Source organism: Amblyomma americanum, chromosome 4 (genome assembly GCF_052857255.1).
Source record: "Amblyomma americanum isolate KBUSLIRL-KWMA chromosome 4, ASM5285725v1, whole genome shotgun sequence".
NCBI lineage: Eukaryota > Metazoa > Arthropoda > Arachnida > Ixodida > Ixodidae > Amblyomma > Amblyomma americanum.
The window spans coordinates 75497831-75520048 of record NC_135500.1 but is presented as its reverse complement, the minus strand read 5'-3'; the positions used below and the strand labels follow the sequence as shown (position 1 = coordinate 75520048).

Sequence of the window (22218 nt, the reverse complement as noted above, 5' to 3'; positions counted from 1 at the left end):
AAATCAACTGACACAAATGGCTGCCGCTGGACTATACCTGGCTAAGCCAGACCTTGCCGTCGTTAAGCCAGGTTCTTGATTACGTAGTCAGCTCGGCTCGAGAAAAGAGGCAGGAGCGAGGAGAAACGCGGATCCCGCCTTTATCATAACCCGCGCGCATTTCGAGACATGAACTTCAGGCGCCCAACATTCAAACCCGGGTTGCTTTGCGAGAAATGACAACGCGACACAGTCGTTCGAGGAACAGTTTGAAGAGTGCGGGCGACGTCGGAAAACCTTGAATCACTATTTCGGACCCCGAAATAAGGCGAAAAAGAGTTACTTGACGGCAGATGCCGCAGCATTTATTGCAAATACAAACATGTGCATTTTGAAAGCATTTCTATGCAGTGTTATATCGAGTGACTCTACAGTGAGACGCCACTGAAAGCCCCCTAACGGCTGCCGTTGGCACCACAGGCGGACCGCGTACTGCAGCAGTGCAGCTTGACGCTGCCACTGCAAACCCGGCTGAGGTATGTGCGCGTGATTTTCCGCTAGTGTGCGTCGCATGACCAAGTATGAGCAAAGGAATCACACTGCTTCAGAGTGGACATTTCCGCGACGTTGCAGCTCGCAGGGACGCTGTATCATGTCCATACGGGCTAAGTGGTGGCCGCAGAATAGCGTCGCCCAGGCTTAGTCGAGGAACTGATTATGGTATCCCGCCACGTATACATCTGTTGTTCCCAAATAAAAGTTCCATACATCTACTACTTCATTGTGTGTCTGTGTGTGCGTGTGCGCCTGTGTGCGTGCAGGCTGTTTAACGTAATGTAAAATTTATGTTGCTACAAAAAAAAAACTGGACTGATTTTTTGCAATTTTCTATTTGCAATACCTCAAAGACCCCATGGGAGTGGAATTTTGCATAAGGGAGTGAGATTTTGCATTTTTCTCTTAACATGAATTAAGACAATAACATTTCGATGGCAGTTCTGAAATGGCTGGAGTTAGAGTGAACGATGACGCCTGCGGGAAGATCGTTCCAGTTGATGGCAGTCGTTACAAAAAAAGGAGTTGAGGTAGGTCGTTGTTCGGGCATGGGGCGGATAAACGGCCATGGTGTGGGTGAAGCGGTTGAAGGTCCGCTGAATTGGCACGATGGCTCTAGTGCTAGGTGATAAGGCTTGATAGAATTTTCTGAAACAAGCAGAGGGTTCTGATTTTCGGCGTCCTTGTAGTCTTGGAAGATCGGCTTTAACATTTAGGTTATTGACGCTTGCATCGCGGGACTAAGCAGAAAAGTTAAATCTGGCAGCACGGTTTTGAATCGATTCAATGGTAGCTGTTAGGTTACGGTGATGCGGGTCTCATAATGTGCACACGTACTCCAGCTTGGTCCTCACAAGGGTTACGCATGATAGTTGTTTTACGTGTGAAGGCGTATGAATTAGGTTACGTTGAAGGAAGCTAAGAGTGCGCTTAGCATCGTTAGTAATATTTTTAATGTGAGAAATCCATCTGAGATCACTAGAAATGTGAGCGCCTAAACATATCAAGGAGGAGACTCAAGAGATAGTGGACCCGTTCAGTAAGCAGAATTTGGAAGGAAAATAGTGACGTCTGTGGAAGGTAATTACAGCTATATTGATAACATTGATATCACTAGCCGATTTCGACACCATTCCTCGACTTTTGCCGGATCGTTCTGAAGAGGTAATTTGTCAGTCTACGGCAATATTTTGGACGATAAATAACGCGATCGTCAGCTAAAACACGTACTTTCGAAGAGAAGCATTAGGGTAGGTTATTAATATACATGAGAAAAAGAAGAGGGCGTAAAACAGTACCTTGTGGTACACAGGAGACGACTGGGGCAAAACTGGAAGAGTAAATCATTAACATAAACAAACTGCAGGCAGTCGGTCAGAAAATCTTTGACAAGCTTATCAAAAGGTTATTTGAAATCTAAAAAAAACGCATTAATTTCAAAAACATATAAGTCTAAGTTTGAAATAATGTCGTTTAGAAACAGTGCCAGTTGTGTGTCGCAGAACCGGCATTTCAGAAAACCGTGCAGATTAGGGTGAAAAACCGTGATGGGTTCTAGGAAGTTTTTGAAGTGAGAGTAAATAACATGTTTCATGATTTCTGAACACACGCTTGTGAGTGATATGGGACGATAAGTTTTACCTGGGCCTTTCATGTGGACTGGTATGATCTTGCCCACTTTCCTGTCTTCTGAAAAATGTGTGCTAGAATTTTGCTAAAAAATGTGTGCTAGAATTTTGCTAATTACGTGTTTAGTGTGTTTCAAGACATTTTGTTGATCCCGTAAATGCATGCAGGTGAAGAAATTTTAACGAACCGATTATTTTTTCAATGCCGTTAGGTGTAAACGTGAGAGCAGCCATGTTTGGATGATCTGAAATGAAATGATATGGGAGGCTAGTATCGGGTTCATGAGTAAACACTGCGCTTGAGGTAGGGTTTAGGGCTTCAGCTAAATCGCTGCCAGAGAGAGGAATACCGGACTGGTCCGTTAGAAATACTGGTGCTCTAGAGCGCTTGGTGTTAATAGTCCTCCAGAATTGTTTCGGATTCTTACGGATTAATGATGACAGTTTCAAAGAGAGGAAACGTTTTGAATTCATTAGTAACTTGCGGAAAGATTTTAATGTCGAAAGGCACCTTTGCCATGCGTGTCTGCTGTCTGTGAATTTTCTGTTCTGAAGTATAGCTTTGTTGTATTTCTTCGCCGCTTAAGAGCTGACGTAAACCGCGGTGATGAAGGGTGATCACGAATCTTTCTGACGGGGACGTACTTTTTTTAAAGTTTCTGCATTTAAATTTTGGAAATTGACAAGTTTAATTGACCAGTTCACTTCTACTGAGCGTCCTTCATACCCTGAAAGAAATGGATTGCAGAAGTCGCTTAGTTCAGCATTCATAGATGCAAAATCACTTTTTTCATACAGCGTTATTAGTTCGGTGCTGGCGTTTAGACGTTTCAGCATGCACTGAAAAGTTCCATAAATGACTGTGTCGTCCCTGACGGCATCTATATAGCTTAGGGGAGATAGACTGCAGGGATGGGATGTTAGCACGAGATCGAGTATGTTAGAAACGCGGTTGGTCTGTCTGGTTGGCGAATTTACGATTTCTGATAATCGTGAAAATAAGAAAAACAAAGCGCCCAACGTGGGGCTCGAACCCAAGATTCTGAGATTAAGAGTCTCATGCTCTACCGACTGAGCTAGCCGGCCGACACGGACAAGGCTCCCAAAATAAGTAGGCAAAGAATGAGAACAAGAAGTAAAGGTTGAGAGAGTGGGTTGACAAAGAGTGATAGCAGTTGTTTTGGAGGAGGAGGAGGAGGAGGAGGAGGAGGAACAGTAGAAGGTAGGCAGCACTTTGGAATCTGGCCTGGGATCTCCGCCATCCTGAGAAGGTGCTAAGCGGAGCTAAGCGTTGGTTTTCACCACCTTTTTTTCTCATCTCTCACGCTCTCTCACCATATCATTCTACGAGCCGAATGCTGCGCTCGACACCTCGCTGCAAACATGGCGATCAAATGCTGCAGAAGATGAAAAAAAAATAATTGGGGGACAATTAAGCGCCTCCTTTAAGGGTATCATGGGAGAAGGGTTTCTACCACGCAGACAAAGACACTCTTTCCTTTTTCACAATCTCAGTCATTAGATGAAAGATAACATGGCATAAATACAAAGCCCTGCCTTAACCAAGCCGTACGAACGTGCCTGCGAGGTGTAGCGGTAGTGTGACTCGCAACGCGAAGGCCCGATCGTCAAGGGTTTCCGACGCGCCGCTAGTCTAGCTGGCGCCATCTCTGGGAGCCTCACGTAAATTTCCGTCACTGAGACGACGACATCGGCCTTTCGGAGACACGGGGCCTTTAGGCTCGCACGTAAAAAAGGAGGGCCCGCGGAGAGAGTAGGCAGAATGCGGCAAAAGCAAACGAAGCTTCGAGGCGACGCAACTTTCGGTTCGAACAACAATACATAACGTGTAGAACAAGCGAACAGAAGTGGTTGAAAGAAAGAGGAAGACGAAGACGTTGTTCGATCGACTGTCGACTCAGCTCTGTTTATTTACCTCATTTTCCATAATTTATCTACTTTTATTTGAATATTCGAGGACGGCAGCATCTTCAAAGTCGGTATTGTCCCTATGGGAAGAGTACGGCTGCTCCGGCGCCGGGACCACGCCATTCAAAGGAGGCTGGCTCGGAAGAGGTGGCCATGGCTTCCCAGGCTGTGGAGTGACCAGAACATGGAAACGACCACCCGTCCAGCGAGACCTCATCGTTCAGTGGGGATGAGTCAAGGATTGTGGACGGTGACGAGTCAGTGGCCGATAAGGCTAACGTGGACAACGAGGGCTTCAAGTTGGTGAGTCATCGCAAGCAACGAACGGTAGGGATCCCGAAAGTGATTGAGCCCACAGAAAAGGGGGTTGATATAAGAGAAGAATCCCATCTTATTTTTCGCGGCCATTCAATCACTGCTGGTATCAGCTCCGATTCGAAGTCGGTTCACCATGCACGGGGCTCTTCAGCTGGATGTCTCGACGGAAGAGCAGGTTGACAAGCTCCTGCAGAGCTCTCAGATTTTTGGCATCAAAGTTAACGTGCGGTTGCCCCATTCCTACATGAAGAACACCTGTGTTATTAAGGGTGTACCAAAGTGGTATTCAGAACGCGACCTACTTGATTATCTGAAACCACAAGGTGTACTGCACGTGAAACGACTTGTGCGTCGTGTAGAGTCTCCAGGAAAAGAATAGGCTGCGAAATCTCCCAACTCTATCATGTTGACATTCGCTCAGAGCGCCCCGAAAAAATTGACCTGGGATTCACAAAACACGCAGTTGCAGATTTCACTGAAGCTCCTCCACGGTGTTTTAGATGCCAACGCTTTGGGCACGTGGCCAAAGTTTGCACAAAGGATCGACGCTGTAAGCTGTGCGGAGGCGACCACGACTTTAAAATCTGCAAGGCAGATTTGGCTTGCGCCAATTGCGGTAGTGATCATCCAGCGAGTTTCGGAGGCTGCCCCTTCCTCCGTGTGAGCGCTCTGCACTGTCGGATATCCTTTATTGCAGGTCCAAAAACCCCACCGACTGAGACGCCGGTCCCATGATTAGACAAGTTCCCAGTGTTGGAGTCTGATGTTGTTGCGTTGCCCAAGAATGTCCCTAAGAGACCTGAGTCCAGCAAGACGCCAAGGCCCAGTGCGCGCGAGTCGGCTGTTCAACCTCCAGCAAAGAGTGTCCATGTTCCTGAGCGGCCGGATCACAGCCAGCCTCCACGGCAAGGGGAAGCCTCATATGGACAAGTGACAAAAACCAGCTACTGCGGCCTAGACTGTGTCCCCGTCGGCATCATTTGTCGATGTAAGTTAGTGCGTTGCGCAAAATAAGGAGCTCGAAAATCAACGTATGTCTGCCCTTCTTCATGTTTTGTTCGGGTCCCTGCGTTCACATGTTCCAGCGATGGCGCCTGGCAACCTGAAGAACTTACCTACAGCTGGTGCTTTCTTGTGAGTCCCTAATTACCACCTTCACAGCAAACTTCCTTGCGAACTAAAATGGATGGGGTTAAACCTCGTGGATCTCATATGCACCGAAAAGTGCCGTTTATATTGCAGTGGAATTGCGCTGGGATTTTAAGTCGGTTAGCTGAACTAAAACTATTCTTGATAGAGAGTTGTGTTCCAGTATTGGCCCTGGCAGAAGCGTGCCTGAAAAGCGGGAGATGTTTGACTGGATATGTCGCCCATAAAAACTGCAGCATAAAGTCATTTCCTGCCGGAAGTGCTGCGCTTTACATAAGAAGGGAAATTCCACATGTTTCTCTAAGCGTTGCCGATCTTTGCACGGATGACATTGAGTTAGCGGCTGTGGGAATACAGCTCGGCTTTCGAACCCTTTCTATTGCGTCCGTGTACGTGTCTCCGCGGAAGAAGGTAGCATTGGATTTGTTTCTACAGCAGCTCTGCGACCGTTGCCCAGCTCCTAGAATCCTCTGCGGTGATTTCAACGCCCATCATGCCGTTTGGGGTGACAGGAACACGGATTCCCGTGGACGCAGATTGGACCTGTGTGTTGCCAATGACGGACGCCCCACTTTCTTCCGGCCTCCAGCCTCAGCGACAGCTATAGACCTGACGCTGCAATCACCTGACGTCCGCGTCACGCGTTGGTCAACAGCGCCTGACCGCATGGGAAGTGATCACTATACGATATTTGAGTTTGCTGCCGACTTTCGTATGCATGGTCCTAAAATTAGCAATGTGGTCAATTGGGACAAGTACAGAGAGCACCTAGAACGTGTTTCTGGTGATGATGTTGACAACATATCTAGTAAGCTAGCAGCAACTACGGCAGTCAAGTTACGTGATCATTTTCCGGCCCCGGATTTAAAACTAAGGAACCTTTCCGCAGCGAGAAAGGCGGAGCGCCAACTCATGCGGAACAAGGACGACAGGCAACAGAAAACGACATTAAATAGGCTGAATTCTGCCATTAGACGGCACACGAAAAAACTGTAAAGGTCGCAATGGGCCTCTTTCTGTGCTAGTTGGACTGCGTTCTTACCGATGACGAGAATATGGCAAGTTATTGGCAGCCTTGTTGAAGAATCTCGCCCTTCGAAGCCTGGAAAAACCTATTGCGTGCTTGGCAGAGGAATTTGCAGACGCGCTCGTACACGCTAATTCTCGAGTAGATATATATACACCACCTGTTTCTTCCAGGTCAATCATGGACCTCCCGTTCACGCTTCGTGAGCTTCATACTGCGCTCAGTTGCCTGCGGCGCCGGTGCGCACCAGGTCCCGACGGAATCACCAATAAAATGCTGAATATTCTGCCCTTGTAACTCAGAAAGGAGCTCCTCAACTTCATCAATCGAGTTTGGGAGACTGGCGATGTTCCTCCGTCATGGAAGGTGGCACATGTAGTTCCAGTACTGATGCTAGGCAAAGACATGACAGACCTTGCCTCGTATCGCCCTGTGTCATTGACCTCCTTTGCAGATACGTTGATGAAGAAGCTGGTTAAATGAATGCTTATCGTGGTGGCTTGAGGACAGCAAGGCACTGCCAACGCGTATGACTGGATTCCGCCGAGGTCTTAGTGCCCAAGATAGTGTCTTAGATTTGGTCAGTCACATTGAACACCAGAGAGCTTTCGGCCTTTCCACCTTAGCCATTTTTCTTGACGTTGCGAAAGCTTACGACAGCGTGCTTCAGAGCTCAATCCTAAACAGTTTGAAAGGCATAGGCATACAGGGCCATACGTTAAGATTCATTTACAAGTTCGTAAGTGATCGCGCGGTTCGTGTACGCTTAGGGAGCACCTTAAGCACCCAAAGGGTTCTATCACGAAGTGTGCCCCACGATCCTTAACGTCGAAATAGCTGGCCTTCAAGATTCGTTGAAAAAAAGTTGCAGGCAAGTGCGTATGTCACTTTATGCTGACGACATCTGTATTTGGATTACTGGCTACCAACACAAGCGATTAGCCCTGATAACTCGACAGGCTCTACTTTCGGCACAAGCTTACCTTTATGGAGTGGCGTTGTCTCTGTCAGTGGAAAAATCCGGCTTTGTTCTGTTTCCAGGTGTAAGAAGACGTAAAGCACGGTTGAAGATAGACCTCGGTCTCTCTTGCATCCGTCAATTCAACCACACGCGTTTCCTGGGCGTCATTATTGACTCTCGTCTACAGTGGCGAAAAGCTGTAGACGCGATTGTTTCATCTATATCTTCTCGCCTCAATGTGATCCGTAGAATTGCACCTGAGCAATGGGAAAACCTTCCTTCTTCAATGGTCAGACTTCATGAAGCGCTGGTGGTCAGTCGCATAATGTATCAATTACCTTTAAATTCCCCCTCGGCATCACAGCTTGAACGTCTCGAAGTTGTCCACAGAAAGGGCCTAAGAAGAGCCATTGGAATTCCCCAGGCGGCTGCGAATAAGGCAGTACTTCATAAGTCCTCATCGAAACCTATTAGCCTTATCGCTTCTCAGAGACTACTAATGCATCTTGGCCGCCTAGGAGAGACGGTAGCTGGGCGATCCCTCCTCCAGCGGCTCTGCAAGAGATATGAGTCGAAGGCTTACTTGGCACTCAGTACTCTTAGTTCTTTATGCATTAATGTCCGAAGGCAAAGGAATCCGTTTAAACCCCCCTGGTCTTTTCCGACCCTCAAATGTAAGGTCACAATTCCCCACGGTAGCGCAAAGCGCAGCTCTCCTTTGGCAGAAACGCGTTCGCTTGTACTTGAACACTTGGAAACAGAGTATGCCTGCCATCTTCAAATTTTCACGGTGGTGGTGGTGGAAACTTTATTACATACAGGGGACTTTAGGACGCGCAGGTCCTTGGGCCCCCGCACGGCACCACATCACTCAAACGTTCATGTCCCGGAGGCTCATAACTCTGGCAGCCCGGCCTGTGGCGAGGGCTTGCTTGGTCGGGTCCTCGGAGCGCAGTAGGGTCTCCCAAGCCTCCCAAGTGGTAAGGTGCTCCAGGCCCCGCGGGGGAGGATCCTCCGGGCAGAGGAAAAGGATATGATCGAGAGGGGCTTTGGCGTGATGACAGAGGGTACAGGAGGGGTTTGTGTGGACTTGATGATAGCGCGATCGTATATAAGGGGAGGGTAAGGTGCGTGTTTGGAGCCGCCTCCAAAGTGTCTGATGGTAATTGTCGAAGGAGGGATGGGGGGGGGGGGGGCGCTACAGCCGACGCTCGGCTTTGCAGGCCTGCGTCAGATCACTGAAGGAATGCATGCGCTCCCGTGAGAATCCCAGATCGGAGGCCGCCGGTGCCCGGTTGAGAGAACCTCGGGCTAAAGCGTTGGCAGCCTCGTTTCCGGGATTCTCGGAGTGTGCAGACACCCACATGAGCTCCATGTGGCGGGGCGGGTGCGCGGCGAGGGAGTACTGCTGTCGTATTCTCTACAGCGGCTGAAAGTGCTGCTATTGAGGCGGCTTTACGAGAGTTAGAGTCTTGTCCGGCTCAACCTGTTGTCATCCTAACCGATTCAAAATCTACCCTTCAGAGGTTAGAGCGCGGATTCCCTACTGACGCCTTGTCTATAAGCTCTCTGCGCTTGGTGCAGAATCTGCACAGCAGAGGCTTTACTATACATTTCCAATGGGTGCCCTCTCACATAGGCGTCAACGGTAATGAGGTGGCAGACAATCTCGCCCATAAAGCTCTATCAAGGATTCCATCAAAAAAGTACCTCAAGATGGGAAAAGTCTCTGCAGGAAAACTGTGCTCGATCACTTCAGTACCCTGTGGAGTGCGTCCCACAAGCCATGTGTGACCAAGGGACCGAAAAGATCTCAGGCGACCCTTCTATATCGAATTCGCACGGCCTCTGCTCGCACTCCTGCATGAATGCATGACTGGCATAACATCGTCTCCGCTCAGCTCTTTATGTGGTGTGTGCGCGGATATCGAACATTTTATTATGTACTGCCCAGACTACAAGAAGGGAGGCTGCACGCCTTCTTTTAACATTTCTGCAGGACACGGATCTTGTCTCTAAATGGTGACAGCAGGAAAGGACTATGGCCTACTGTGATTGAATGTGTGCGTAGATGGTGTCTTCCGGAGTGGACTACGTTATACTGTGAGTGAATGTGTGTTTGGATTGTGGCACTATATTGACCTGTGTTCTACTGTGACTGAATATGTACATAGATGTTGACTTCTGGAGTGGACTGTGATGTGTACTGTGTGGATTGATTGTGTGCTTTGATGGTGACTGCGGGAGAGAATATGTGCTATTATAAGAGGCTGTGCGCATAGCGGGGTAGATGCGACAAGCTTTAGGACATTGTTAATATAGAAAGGACGCTGCGGTGGAGCAATTGCCGGCAGATAAAGCAAGGCTAACCCCATCTGTAGCATTCAGCACCTCAACTCAACTCAATAGAAGCAGTTGTTCTGGTTGGCGAATTCACCATTTTTGATAATCCAAATGTTGGCCCCGTGAGAACAAAATGGGTTTCGATGATTTGCTTTGACGATTTAGAAGTAATGTCAGACCACGTGATGGACGGAAAATTGAAGTCGCCAAACATATGGATGAGGGTGTTTGGATTTTGGGTTAAGTTACAGCTTGCAGGGCTTCATGAAACTCAGTAACAAAGGTATTGTTAGCGTGTGGGGGCCGGTAACGAACTCCGAGGATTAAATGTGGGTGAGCGGCATTGCATCCGACAAATATGATTTATAGAGGGAATTCATTGGGACGTGAGTGCAGGGCAAAGAGGTATGAGAACCTAAGAAAACGCCTCCTCCTCGCCTGGTGACACGATCACGCCTGAATATGTCGAAATGAGGTAAGTAAGATTGAACTTAACGGTAAGTACTATAAGCTACGCGTCGGATGTGTTGATAAGGCCTCTTAATGCGTCGCCCTTTGGCAGATGGCTTCTAATGTTGGTAGAGAGAATGATATTTGACTGCAGTTTTGAGGACGAGCTGAAGTGAGGTGCTATGGCTCATGTTGTATCAACCTCTCAGTTTCGTAATCAAAGTTATAAATTTTCTCACCAACATTTAGAGTATCATGCCAGAGTTTATAATTGATAATCTTGGATTTGGCAAACTGTAGCATGTGTTTTCGGGCAGAACGTGTTCGAGTGGGGAAATCCTCGGCGATGCTAACACGCTAGGTGCCTTGCAATCGCCATTGTAAAAACAATGTGGAGCAAAAGCAAAACATGCGTCGGCCGGGAATCGAACCCGGGCCACCCGCGTGGCAGGAGAGTATTCTACCACTGAACCACCGACGCCGACGTTCAGTTGGCGTGCTGCCCGTCTATTCATAGCGTAGATCGTTGCGTAAGTTTCCCTTTATGTAGGTCACTGGAACGGCTGGCGTCTCCTCTGCTGGGGAGTGACTGTCATCACAAAGCGCGTGGCGAGCGAACCGTGCCAACAGTACAGGCCACTATGCGATAGATCAGTCACTGAACTTCTGTGGGATGTATTAATAATAAAAATTACCGGCGGCACTAAAGCAACTTAGGTGCGACAAATGGCAAGACATTAAAATTCTATTTATAATCAGTCAAATTCCACTCTAATTCCATTCCAATTCTACGCTAACTTTATTCTATTCCTCTGCAGGTGGCGCAGCGGCAGATACTATAGTAGGACACAAATGAGAAAGAACAGCTGTTGGTATTGATTGGGAGGATAATTAGCGCGAGGAAAAGGACGTGAGAGGGACACAGAGAAGGAGCGCTGACTTGCAACAAATAGAAGTGCAATCAAATGTACATGCTCGAGGAGTCAGCAGCGCATGCCCAGTTATGTCCACTGATTTGATGAGGCGGCTAAATATCAAGGTAATCTGATCTAAGATGATTCAGGGGCTCATAAAGGATCAAATGCGCATGGAAAGCAAATAAACAGGACGCTCCTCCCTCACCTTCGAACATCAACAACGAACAGGTTATTCAGCTTATAGCAACAGATTCTCTCCGTAGCAAAACAACCGACGTCTCAGTGACGCACTCATCGCTTCCCAACTTACGAATGAACGAATCCTAAAGAAGCTCCCCTGCTAGCTGCCCTTTAGAGCGGCCAACAACTTCCGTTTTTCCGAAAAGTTGATGACAATGGCAGTCTAGCCAATGCTTAGGCATGCAGGTTCTTAGCTGTGGCAGCTACAACTTGGGGGCGGGCGGGGGGGGGGGCGCTCTGGTGAAACTTTGCTTCCCCTAATGGAGAACCTGCATACCTATGGCTGAGCCACTCTGGGCCGCGGTCTGCGACATCCTGTGTTACGGCGCTAGGCAATCAAAACAGTAAATAGCATCAGCTTTTCATTGTTTCAATTTATTCCAATCCAGGTATGAAAAATCTAGAGATCATTATTTTTTCTTATGTTTAGAAGTTTTACAATGGACTACTTTTTGTGGTGGACAAAATCTTTGCGGGGTCCTTATGTGGACAGAGCTTCTGAAGTTATATCCGGCTACAGCACTGACTATAAAATAGGCTGCATAAATGCCAGGAACGCTGTACAAAGCTACAGAGAATTCTGGCAACACTGTACCGCACCGCCAATAATGTGCAGGAACGCATGCATAAACGAGTCTGTCCGCGGTGTACACATCCCGCGTAGACCATCTCTCGCCTAGCAAACTGAAGCTTCTCCGTCGATATATTTGAGGAACATTCGCGATTTTTAATCGGACCGGCAGTTTTAAGAAGTTGAATGTGACGCCGATAGACAATGGTCAATATGATTTACATATTTATTTTTTTAAACAAAGATAACCCGCTGGTATGAAGTAGTTATCGCAATGGCGAGAATCGCATCTATCAGCGCCTGTTTCGAGCACTGTTAAAACGTTCGCTAAGTGCGAACAAAAGAAAGACCCCGAAGAAAGCTTCGAGGGTTAGTGCGCAGCAGAGCATCTAACGGGCAGGACTAAGCTTTAACATCTCTGCACGGACTGACTGGATGCCAGAAAATCAGAGGTGTGTGTTGTTTGGGTTTTTTTTTTTTTGGGGGGGGGGGGGGAGGAAATGGCGCAGTATCTGTCTCGTATACCGTTGGACCCTTGACCCGCGTCGTAATGGAAGGGATAAAGGAGTGAGTGAAAGAAAGTGCTACCGTAGTGGAGGGCTCCGAAATAATTTCGACCACCTGGGGATCTTTAACGTGCACTGACATCGCATAGCACACGGGCGCCTTAGCGTTTTTCCTCCATAAAGCCGCATCCGCCGCGGTCGGGTTCGAACCCGGGAGCTCCGGATCAGTAGCCGAGCGCCCTAACCACTGAGCCACCCTAGCGGGTGAAAATCAGAAGCATTAAGTTTAAATTAAACACATTCACACATAGTCATCAAAAGTCCTTTGATTTTTGGCCCATTGCGATTATGACAGCACTTTTTTTTGAACATCTGGTCCTCCTGAGCCACTCCGTGAAAGGGAAGAGGTCTCCTCTCTCCCGCGGCTTAACCGTTTTGCGTATGCTGCTCGTATCATTCGGTGCCGAACGAGCAGTCCCGGTACGAATCTCAGAGGAGGGGCGGGGGTGTGAGGGTCTGGACGCCCGTATTCTTGATCCCTAAGCAAAGGAGGGGTCAGGTGCCTCCCGGTCCCCACCCCCCTCCGCGATTTACGCCTCTGGTGGAAGACTAGGATACTAAGCATTAGGCATGATGAAACAATGACAGAAAAATAAAGTGCTTTAAAATACAGGTAACAACACAAGGTAAGAAGTGGATTAGTTCAATGGGAAAGAAGTAGACTGTAGAAGAATACAGAAATGGAAAGAGGCTAATCAGGAAGATCGTTCTATGTTAACTCAAGATGCGGCGCCCTATTCTCTGAAGCTAGATCAGGGTGCCTTGGAACGCGAAGCTCGAGAAGGAAATTTAACCAAGAAGATGACACATGCGCAGTGTGTGGTAAATCTGTAGAAATAGTTGAACACCCAATTCTAGAATGCGGCAATATTCACTGGGATGTCGATGCAGACTCACCCATTCTCCTTGAGGCCTTAGGATTCAGCGATAACAGAGGTAAAGTGAATGAATCAGCTGCAGAAAAAGCGATTGGAAGATTGGCCGCTCAAAAGCAGAATGCTAGCATAAGCTTAGAAGCGAAGGATTCGAAATCGTACATAAAGATAATGGGGAATTGATAGTCTGATTTATTGTGCATAGCACTGACACCGTTAAAGACATATATATAAAAAAACCAAGCATGATGGCAATTTCTACCACACCCATTTTGGAAATGTTCCGTCCGTCCGGCCATCCGTCCATTTTCCATCCGTCAGTTCAGGATCTGCCCACTGGAGACAAATGCAGGGTTATTTTATTTGACGCATTAAGATGAAGGCGACTCCATCTGCTGCCACAGCGAATTCCGCGCGAAAACATCGAATTGCGAGACCACGAGATCATCGAGTTCATATTTCGGGGGTCGAGAACAACGCACCACTAAAAAAATCAAAGATCGTCCAAAATGTGCGAATAAAAAAACAAAGCGCCCAACGTGGGGCTCGAACCCACGACCCTGAGATTAAGAGTCTCATGCTCTACCGACTGAGCTAGCCGGGCGACACGTACAAGTCTCCCAAAATAAGTAGGCAACGAATGAGAACAATAAGTGAACGTTGCGAGAGTGGGTTGACAGAGTGATAGCAGTTGTTTTGGAGGAGGAGTAGGAGGAGGAGGAGGAGGAGGAGGGACAGTAGAAGGTAGGCAGCGCTTTGGAATCTGGCCTGGCATTTCCGCCATCCTTAGAAGGTGCTAAGCGGAGCGAAGCGTTGGTTTTCACCACCTTTTTTTCTGATCTCTCACGCTCTCTCACCATATAATTCTACGAGCCGAATGCTGCGCTCGATATCTCGCTGCAAACATGGCGATCAAATGCTGCAGAAGACGAAAAAAATAACTGGGGGACAATTAAGCTCCTCCTTTAAGGGTGTGATGTGAGAGGGGTTCCTACCACGCATACACAGACACTCTTTCTTCTTTCACAATCCCAGTGATTACATGAAAGAACACACGGTATAAATTCAATGCCCCGCTTTAACCAAGCCGTACGAGCGTGCCGGCGTGGTGTAGCGGCAGTGTGACTCGCAACGCGAGGGCCCGATGGTCAGGGGCAGAGGTGGGCAAATGCCCTCTTTTTTATTTTCCTCCCTCACCCTCACTTTTGCATCCATGGCCCTCCCTCCCCTTCGCCCTCATTCTGAAAAGTTTTGCGGCCCTGTCTCGCCCTCACTTCGAAAAATTTGCTGGCCCTCCCTCGCCCTCATCCTCACATCGTCAGCCCTCCCTCACTAAAAGACATTTTAAAATTCGAGTTATATTTTCTAGTCCACTACTTCTGGCGATATCACTGAGTAATAAACATGCAAGACAAGCCCTCAAGGCTCTCTTGAACGAGAGGCTAGATGCTTATTCTGTTTTGTGTGTGCGGGTGTCTGTGTGTGAGCTGTTTCAGCTAATACGCGAGACAAAACCGATCCAGTTACGAGTTGGGCCCTAAAATATCACTCTGGCTTTAATACTGGCACGCACTGCATGCATACATATGCCCTGCACTTGTAACATTTCATTGTTATCTATATTTATTTAGCTTATACTGCAATCCCCACTGAGGATTTTAGCAGGGTGGGATAGATAAGTAAACACAACGTAACAACACAGGCAATGAACACAAAAACAAAGTAGAATAAGGTAGTTTAAAAATTTTGGTAAATAAGCATACATAAAAGATTTTTGAACAATACTGGAAAGAAATGTCGACATAGACAATTTCAAAACGTGGCAATTGGTTAAGAGATTCCCTTAAATTACTTTTCGTGGAAAGAAAGGATACTTAAAACTATTATTGCGCTTGGCAAATGGCGTTACTGTCCGGCTATGTCTTTGCCCAGTGGCGTAACCAGATGAAAAAGAAATTATTCTCGTGAAATCTGTCTTATACCGGCCGTTAATGAATTGAAAGACAAATCTTAGTCGTGACGCATGGTTTATTTGCGTTAATGGCGGCAAGCCCGCTTTTGTTAACAGTTCTGTCAAAAAAAAAAATTCAAAGCGCTGAGGACGGGACAAATGAGAAGGAGACACACGCCAGCGCTTTTTCTTGTCATGCACCAACTGGCCCGGTTGATCCCCTCTTGGATCTGGCACTTATGTACGTCCAAATCTGTGTTAAGTGAAGCGAGCTGCTATTATTGGGACCATTTCTACCTTAATTAGTGCAAGTTTTAGTAAAAGTGTCCCAAATAACGCAGGCATAGTCCAGTATCGGCAGAATGTTTTTGTATGCGAGCAGTCGGACAGAAGGAGTAGGAAGTCTCTAAGCTATCCTCAGAAAGGAAAACTTGCGCTTAACATTAACCAATATGTAGTTAATGTGCTTAGTCCAAGTGAAGTCATTCGTGGTCAAAAGTCCGAGATACTTATAATGTATCTCGAGAAAAGTTTCGATAGGATGAAGGTTTAGATTTCTTATCTAAAGCGGCGTCTTCAGTAGTGAACTGCACAGCTTTGTGGTCCGATATTCTGTCTACTCTCTGGCTATTTGTTTTGGCAGTAATTGATCCGCTAACAAAAAAGAGGTCGAGCATTGATTGAGAATTGCCCTGAAATATGGTATTTTCTTCTACATTCTGCAGTCGAAGCCAAAAGCAATGCCCACATAGCTCCACCTGGGGGTCATGCTTTTTAACTGAATACCTTGACCAGTATACTTCAGGCAAATTAAAATATCCTGATAGTAAAATATCATGATATTTTAATTTGCCTGAAGTAGACTGATAGTAAAAATGGGATCCGCCATGGTGGCTCTGTGGTTAGGGCGCTCGGCTACTGATCCGGAGTTCCCGAGTTCGAACCCGACCGCGGCGGCTGCGTTTTTATGGAGGAAAAACGCTAAGGCGCCCGTGTGCTGTGCGATGTCAGTGCACGTTAAAGATCCCCAGGTAGTCGAAATTATTCCGGAGCCCTCCACTACGGCGCTTCTCTCTCTCTTCCTTTCTTCTTTCACTCCCTCCCTTATCCCTTCCCTTACGGCGCTGTTCAGGTGTCCAACGATATATGAGACAGATACCGCGCCATTTCCTTTCCCCAAAAACCAATTATTATTACTGATAGTAAAATACGATTGTCAGGTTTCACATGCGTGCACAAATATCGTTTAAGCTCCTATAATACGACAACGGTAGAGTTGGTGGGCCAGTACATTGCTCCAATAATATATCTAACGTTTCCATAGTACGTTGTGCAAAAAATGCACTCTACATTGGGTACATCCGGCATTGGCGAAATTCACAGGGGTTATTTAAACCGAATGCTGGCATCTTCACCTCTACCATCACGATTCTTTCGGTACGAACTGTAGCCAGTGTTAATGAGCTCACTGTCAAACAATGTATTGTTAAGCCAAGTTTCTGTCAAAACCGCTATTTCAGGGCCGTGCGAAAGCAGAAGGGCCTCCAACTCATTTGTCTTGTTTATGGCACTTTTGCAATTAACATTTAGTATTTTAGGGGTCTGAAGTCTCTTAGTCAAGAGCCAGTATGATTTCTTTCTAAGCTTAAAGCGAGGAACTCTTGTTTCATCCGAACCATACAGTACGCTATTAACGCTTAGCTTATCATTGATTAGCTTTAAAGCTTGGCGCCCTTCTTCCCCTCTTCTTCACAGCACTTCCACTGCTGTTTCTATATTTCCTTAATTCGTTTAGAAAAGTCCTCAGCTAATAATTTTGAGCTATTTTGTTTCGATTTTGAGCTGGTATTGGTCTTTTTGCGTTAATAGCATGATCTCAATAGGGAATTTTTTTCAAAAAGTCGAGGAGTTTCAAAACGACTGGTCGCGCCTTATTATTTTTTTTACCCACCCTGTGGCATCTTTCGATGATACTCAGTGTCAAACCTTGTTCCGGAAAAAAACACCATCAAATACTTCCTTTCCCAGTTCCTCGCGCCGCTGACGCGCCGCTGGTGTAGCTGGCGCTATCTATGGGAGCCCCACGTAACTTTTCCGTCACGCCAATGGCAACGACGATGGCACCGGCCTTTCTGAGTAACGGGGCCTTCACGCTTGCACGTAAAAAAGGAGGGCCCGCGGAGAGAGTAGGCAGAATGCGGCAAAAGCAAACGAAGCTTCGAGGCGACGCAACTTTCGGTTCGAACAACAATACATAACGTGTAGAACAAGCGAACAGAAGTGGTTGAAAGAAAGAGGAAGACGAAGACGTTGTTCGATCGACTGTCGACTCAGCTCTGTTTATTTACCTCATTTTCCATAATTTATCTACTTTTATTTGAATATTCGAGGACGGCAGCATCTTCAAAGTCGGTATTGTCCCTATGGGAAGAGTACGGCTGCTCCGGCGCCGGGACCACGCCATTCAAAGGAGTCTGGCTCGGAAGAGGTGGCCATGGCTTCACAGGCTGTAGAGTGACCAGAACATGGAAACGACCACCCGTCCAGCGAGACCTCATCGTTCAGTGGGGATGAGTCAAGGATTGTGGACGGTGACGAGTCAGTGGCCGATATGGCTGACGTGGACAACGAGGGCTTCAAGTTGGTGAGTCATCGCAAGCAACGAACGATAGGGATCCCGAAAGTGATTGAGCCCACAGAAAAGGGGGTTGATATAAGAGAGAAGAATCCCATCTTATTTTTCGCGGCCATTCAATCACTGCTGGTATCAGCTCCGATTCGAAGTCGGTTCACCATGCACGGGGCTCTTCAGCTGGATGTCTCGACGGAAGAGCAGGTTGACAAGCTCCTGCAGAGCTCTCAGATTTTTGGCATCAAAGTTAACGTGCGGTTGCCCCATTCCTACATGAAGAACACCTGTGTTATTAAGGGTGTACCAAAGTGGTATTGAGAACGCGACCTACTTGATTATCTGAAACCACAAGGTGTACTGCACGGGAAACGACTTGTGCGTCGTGTAGAGTCTCCAGGAAAAGAATAGGCTGCGAAATCTCCCAACTCTATCATGTTGACATTCGCTCCCAACTCAGAGCGCCCCGAAAAAATTGATCTGGGATTCACAAAACACGCAGTTGCAGATTTCACTGAAGCTTCTCCACGGTGTTTTAGATGCCAACGCTTTGGGCACGTGGCCAAAGTTTGCACAAAGGATCGACGCTGTAAGCTGTGCGGAGGCGACCACGACTTTAAAACCTGCAAGGCAGATTTGGCTTGCGCCAATTGCGGTAGTGATCATCCAGCGAGTTTCGGAGGCTGCCCCTTCCTCCGTGTGAGCGCTCTGCACTGTCGGATATCCTTGATTGCTGGTCCAAAAACCCCACCGACTGAGACGCCTGTCCCATGATTAGGCGAGTTCCCAGTGTTGGAGTCTGATGTTGTTGCGTTGCCCAAGAATGTCCCTAAGAGACCTGAGTCCAGCAAGACGCCAAGGCCCAGTGCGCGCGAGTCGGCTGTTCCACCTCCAGCAAAGAGTGTCCATGTTCCTGAGCGCCCGGATCACAGCCAGACTCCACGGCAAGGGGGAGCCTCATATGGACAAGTGACAAAAACCAGCTACTGCGGCCTAGAGTGTGTCCCCGTCGGCATCATTTGTCGATGTAAGTTAGTGCGTTGCGCAAAATAAGGAGCTCGAAAATCAACGTATGTCTGACCTTCTTCATGTTTTGTTCGGGTCCCTGCGTTCACATGTTCTAGCGATGGCGCCTGGCAACCTGAAGAACTTCCCTACAGCTGGTGCTTTCTTGTGAGTCCCTAATTACCACCTTCACAGCAAACTTCCTTGCGAACTAAAATGGATGGGGTTAAACCTCGTGGATCTCATATGCACCGAAAAGTGCCGTTTATATTGCAGTGGAATTGCGCTGGGATTTTAAGTCGGTTAGCTGAACTAAAACTATTCTTGATAGAGAGTTGTGTTCCAGTATTGGCCCTGGCAGAAGCGTGCCTACCAAGCGGGAGATGTTTGACTGGATATGTCGCCCATAAAAACTGCAGCATAAAGTCATTTCCTGCCGGAAGTGCTGCGCTTTACATAAGAAGAAAAATTCCACATGTTTCTCTAAGCGTTGCCGATCTTTGCACGGATGACATTGAGGTAGCGGCTGTGGGAATACAGCTCGGCTCTCGAGCCCTTTCTATTGCATCCGTGTACGTGTCTCCGCGGAAGAAGATAGCATTGGATTTGTTTCTACAGCAGCTCTGCGACCGTTTCCCAGCTCCTAGAATCATCCGCGGTGATTTCAACGCCCATCATGCCGTTTGGGGTGACAGGAACACGGATTCCCGTGGACGCAGATTGGACCTGTGTGTTGCCAATGACGGACGCTCTACTTTCTTCCGGCCTCCAGCCTCAGCGACAGCTATAGACCTGACGCTGCAATCACCTGACGTCCGCGTGACGCGTTGGTCAACAGCGCCTGACCGCATGGGAAGTGATCACTATACGATATTTGAGTTTGCTGCCGACTTTCGTATGCATGGTCCTAAAATTAGCAATGTGGTCAACTGGGACAAGTACAGAGAGCACCTAGAACGTGTTTCTGGTGATGATGTTGACAACATATCTAGTAAGCTAGCAGCAACTACGGCAGTCAAGTTACGTGATCATTTTCCGGCCCCGGATTTAAAACTCAGGAACCTTTCCGCAGCGAGAAGGGCGGAGTGCACACTCGTGCGGAAGAAGGACGACAGGCAACAGAAAACGACCTTCAATAGGCTGAATTCTGCCATTAGACGGCACACGAACAAACTGTAAAGGTCGCAATGGGCCTCATTCTGTGTTAGTTGGACTGCGTTCTTACCGATGACGAGAATATGGCAAGTTATTGGCAGCCTTGTTGAAGAATCTCGCCCTTCGAAGCCTGGAAAAACCTATTGCGTGCTTGGCAGAGGAATTTGCAGACGCGCTCGTACGCGCTAATTCTGGAGTAGATATATATACACCACCTGTTTCTTCCAGGTCAATCATGGACGTCCCGTTCACGCTTCGTGAGCTTCAGACTGCGCTCAGTTGCCTGCGGCGCCGGTGCGCACCAGGTCCCGACGGCATCACCAATAAAATGCTGAATATTCTGCCCTTGTAACTCAGAAAGGAGCTCCTCAACTTCATCAATCGAGTTTGGGAGACTGGCGATGTTCCTCCGTCATGGAAGGTGGCACATGTAGTTCCAGTACTGATGCCTGGCAAAGACATGACAGACCTTGCCTCGTATCGCCCTGTGTCATTGACCTCCTTTGTAGATAAGTTGATGAAGAAGCTGGTATATGAATGCTTATCGTGGTGGCTTGAGGACAGCAAGGCACTGCCAACACGTATGACTGGATTCCGCCGAGGTCTTAGTGCCCAAGATAGTGTCTTAGATTTGGTCAGTCACATTGAACACCAGAGAGCTTTCGGCCTTTCCACCTTAGCCATTTTTCTTGACGTTGCGAAAGCTTACGACAGCGTGCTTCAGAGCTCAATCCTAAACAGTTTGAAAGGCATAGGCATACAGGGCCATACGTTAAGATTCATTTACAAGTTCGTAAGTGATCGCGCGGTTCGTGTACGGTTAGGGAGCACCTTAAGCACCCAAAGGGTTCTTTCACGAGGTGTGCCCCACGATCCTTAACGTCGTAATGGCTGGCCTTCAAGATTCGTTGAAAAAAAGTTGCAGGCAAGTGCGTATGTCACTTTATGCTGACGACATCTGTATTTGGATTACTGGCTACCAACACAAGCGGTTAGCCCTGATAACTCGACAGGCTCCACTTTCGGCACAAGCTTACTTTAAGGTGTGGCGTTGTCTCTGTCAGTGGAAAAATCCGGCTTTGTTCTCTTTCCAGGTGTAAGAAGACGTAAAGCACGGTTGAAGATAGACCTCGGTCTCTCTTGCATCCGTCAATTCAACCACACGCGTTTCCTGGGCGTCATTATTGACTCTCGTCTACAGTGGCGGAAAGCTGTAGACGCGATTGTTTCATCTATATCTTCTCGTCTCAATGTGATCCGTAGAATTGCACCTACCTTCCTTCCTCAATGGTCAGACTTCATGAGGCGCCGGTGGTCAGTCGCATAATGTATCAATTACCTTTAAATTCCCCCTCGGCATCACAACTTGAACGTCTCGAAGTTGTCCACAGAAAGGGCCTGAGAAGAGCCATTGGAATTCAAAAGGCGGCTGCGAATAAGGCAGTACTTCATGAGTCCCCATCGAAACCTATTAGCCTTATCGCTTCTCAGGGACTACTAATGCATCTTGGCCGCCTAGGAGAGACGGTAGCTGGGCGATCCCTTCTCCAGCGGCTCTGCAAGACATATGAGTCGAAGGCTTACTTGGCACTCAGTACTCTTAGTCCTTTAGGCATTAATGTCCGAAGGCAAAGGAATCCGTTGAAACCCCCCTGGTCTTTTCCGACCCTCAACTGTAAGGTCACAATTCCCCACGTGAGCGCAAAGCGCAGCTCTCCTTTGGCAGAAATGCGTTCGCTTGTACTTGAACACTTGGAAACAGAGTATGCCTGCCATCTTCAAATTTTTACGGTGGTGGTGGTGGAAACTTTTTTACATACAGGGGAGTTTAGGACGCGCAGGTCCTTGGGCCCCCGCACGGCACCACAGCACTCAAACGTTCATGTCCCGGAGGCTCATAACTCTGGCAGCCCGGCCTGTGGCGAGGGCTTGCTTGGTCGGGTCCTCGGAGCGCAGTAGGGTCTCCCAAG

At 47.8% G+C, this 22218-nt stretch overlaps 3 non-coding genes across 3 annotated transcripts; all 3 read right to left on the bottom strand.

Moving 5' to 3' along the window:
* Positions 1 to 3175: 3175 nt before the first annotated feature.
* Positions 3176 to 3248, bottom strand: TRNAK-CUU (transfer RNA lysine (anticodon CUU)). The gene has a single exon. It is a non-coding gene; the product is annotated as a tRNA-Lys (tRNA).
* A 7501-nt stretch (positions 3249 to 10749) lies between these two features.
* On the bottom strand, positions 10750 to 10820 carry TRNAG-GCC (transfer RNA glycine (anticodon GCC)). The gene has a single exon. It is a non-coding gene; the product is annotated as a tRNA-Gly (tRNA).
* A 3219-nt stretch (positions 10821 to 14039) lies between these two features.
* On the bottom strand, positions 14040 to 14112 carry TRNAK-CUU (transfer RNA lysine (anticodon CUU)). Its single transcript has one exon. It is a non-coding gene; the product is annotated as a tRNA-Lys (tRNA).
* Positions 14113 to 22218: the final 8106 nt, after the last annotated feature.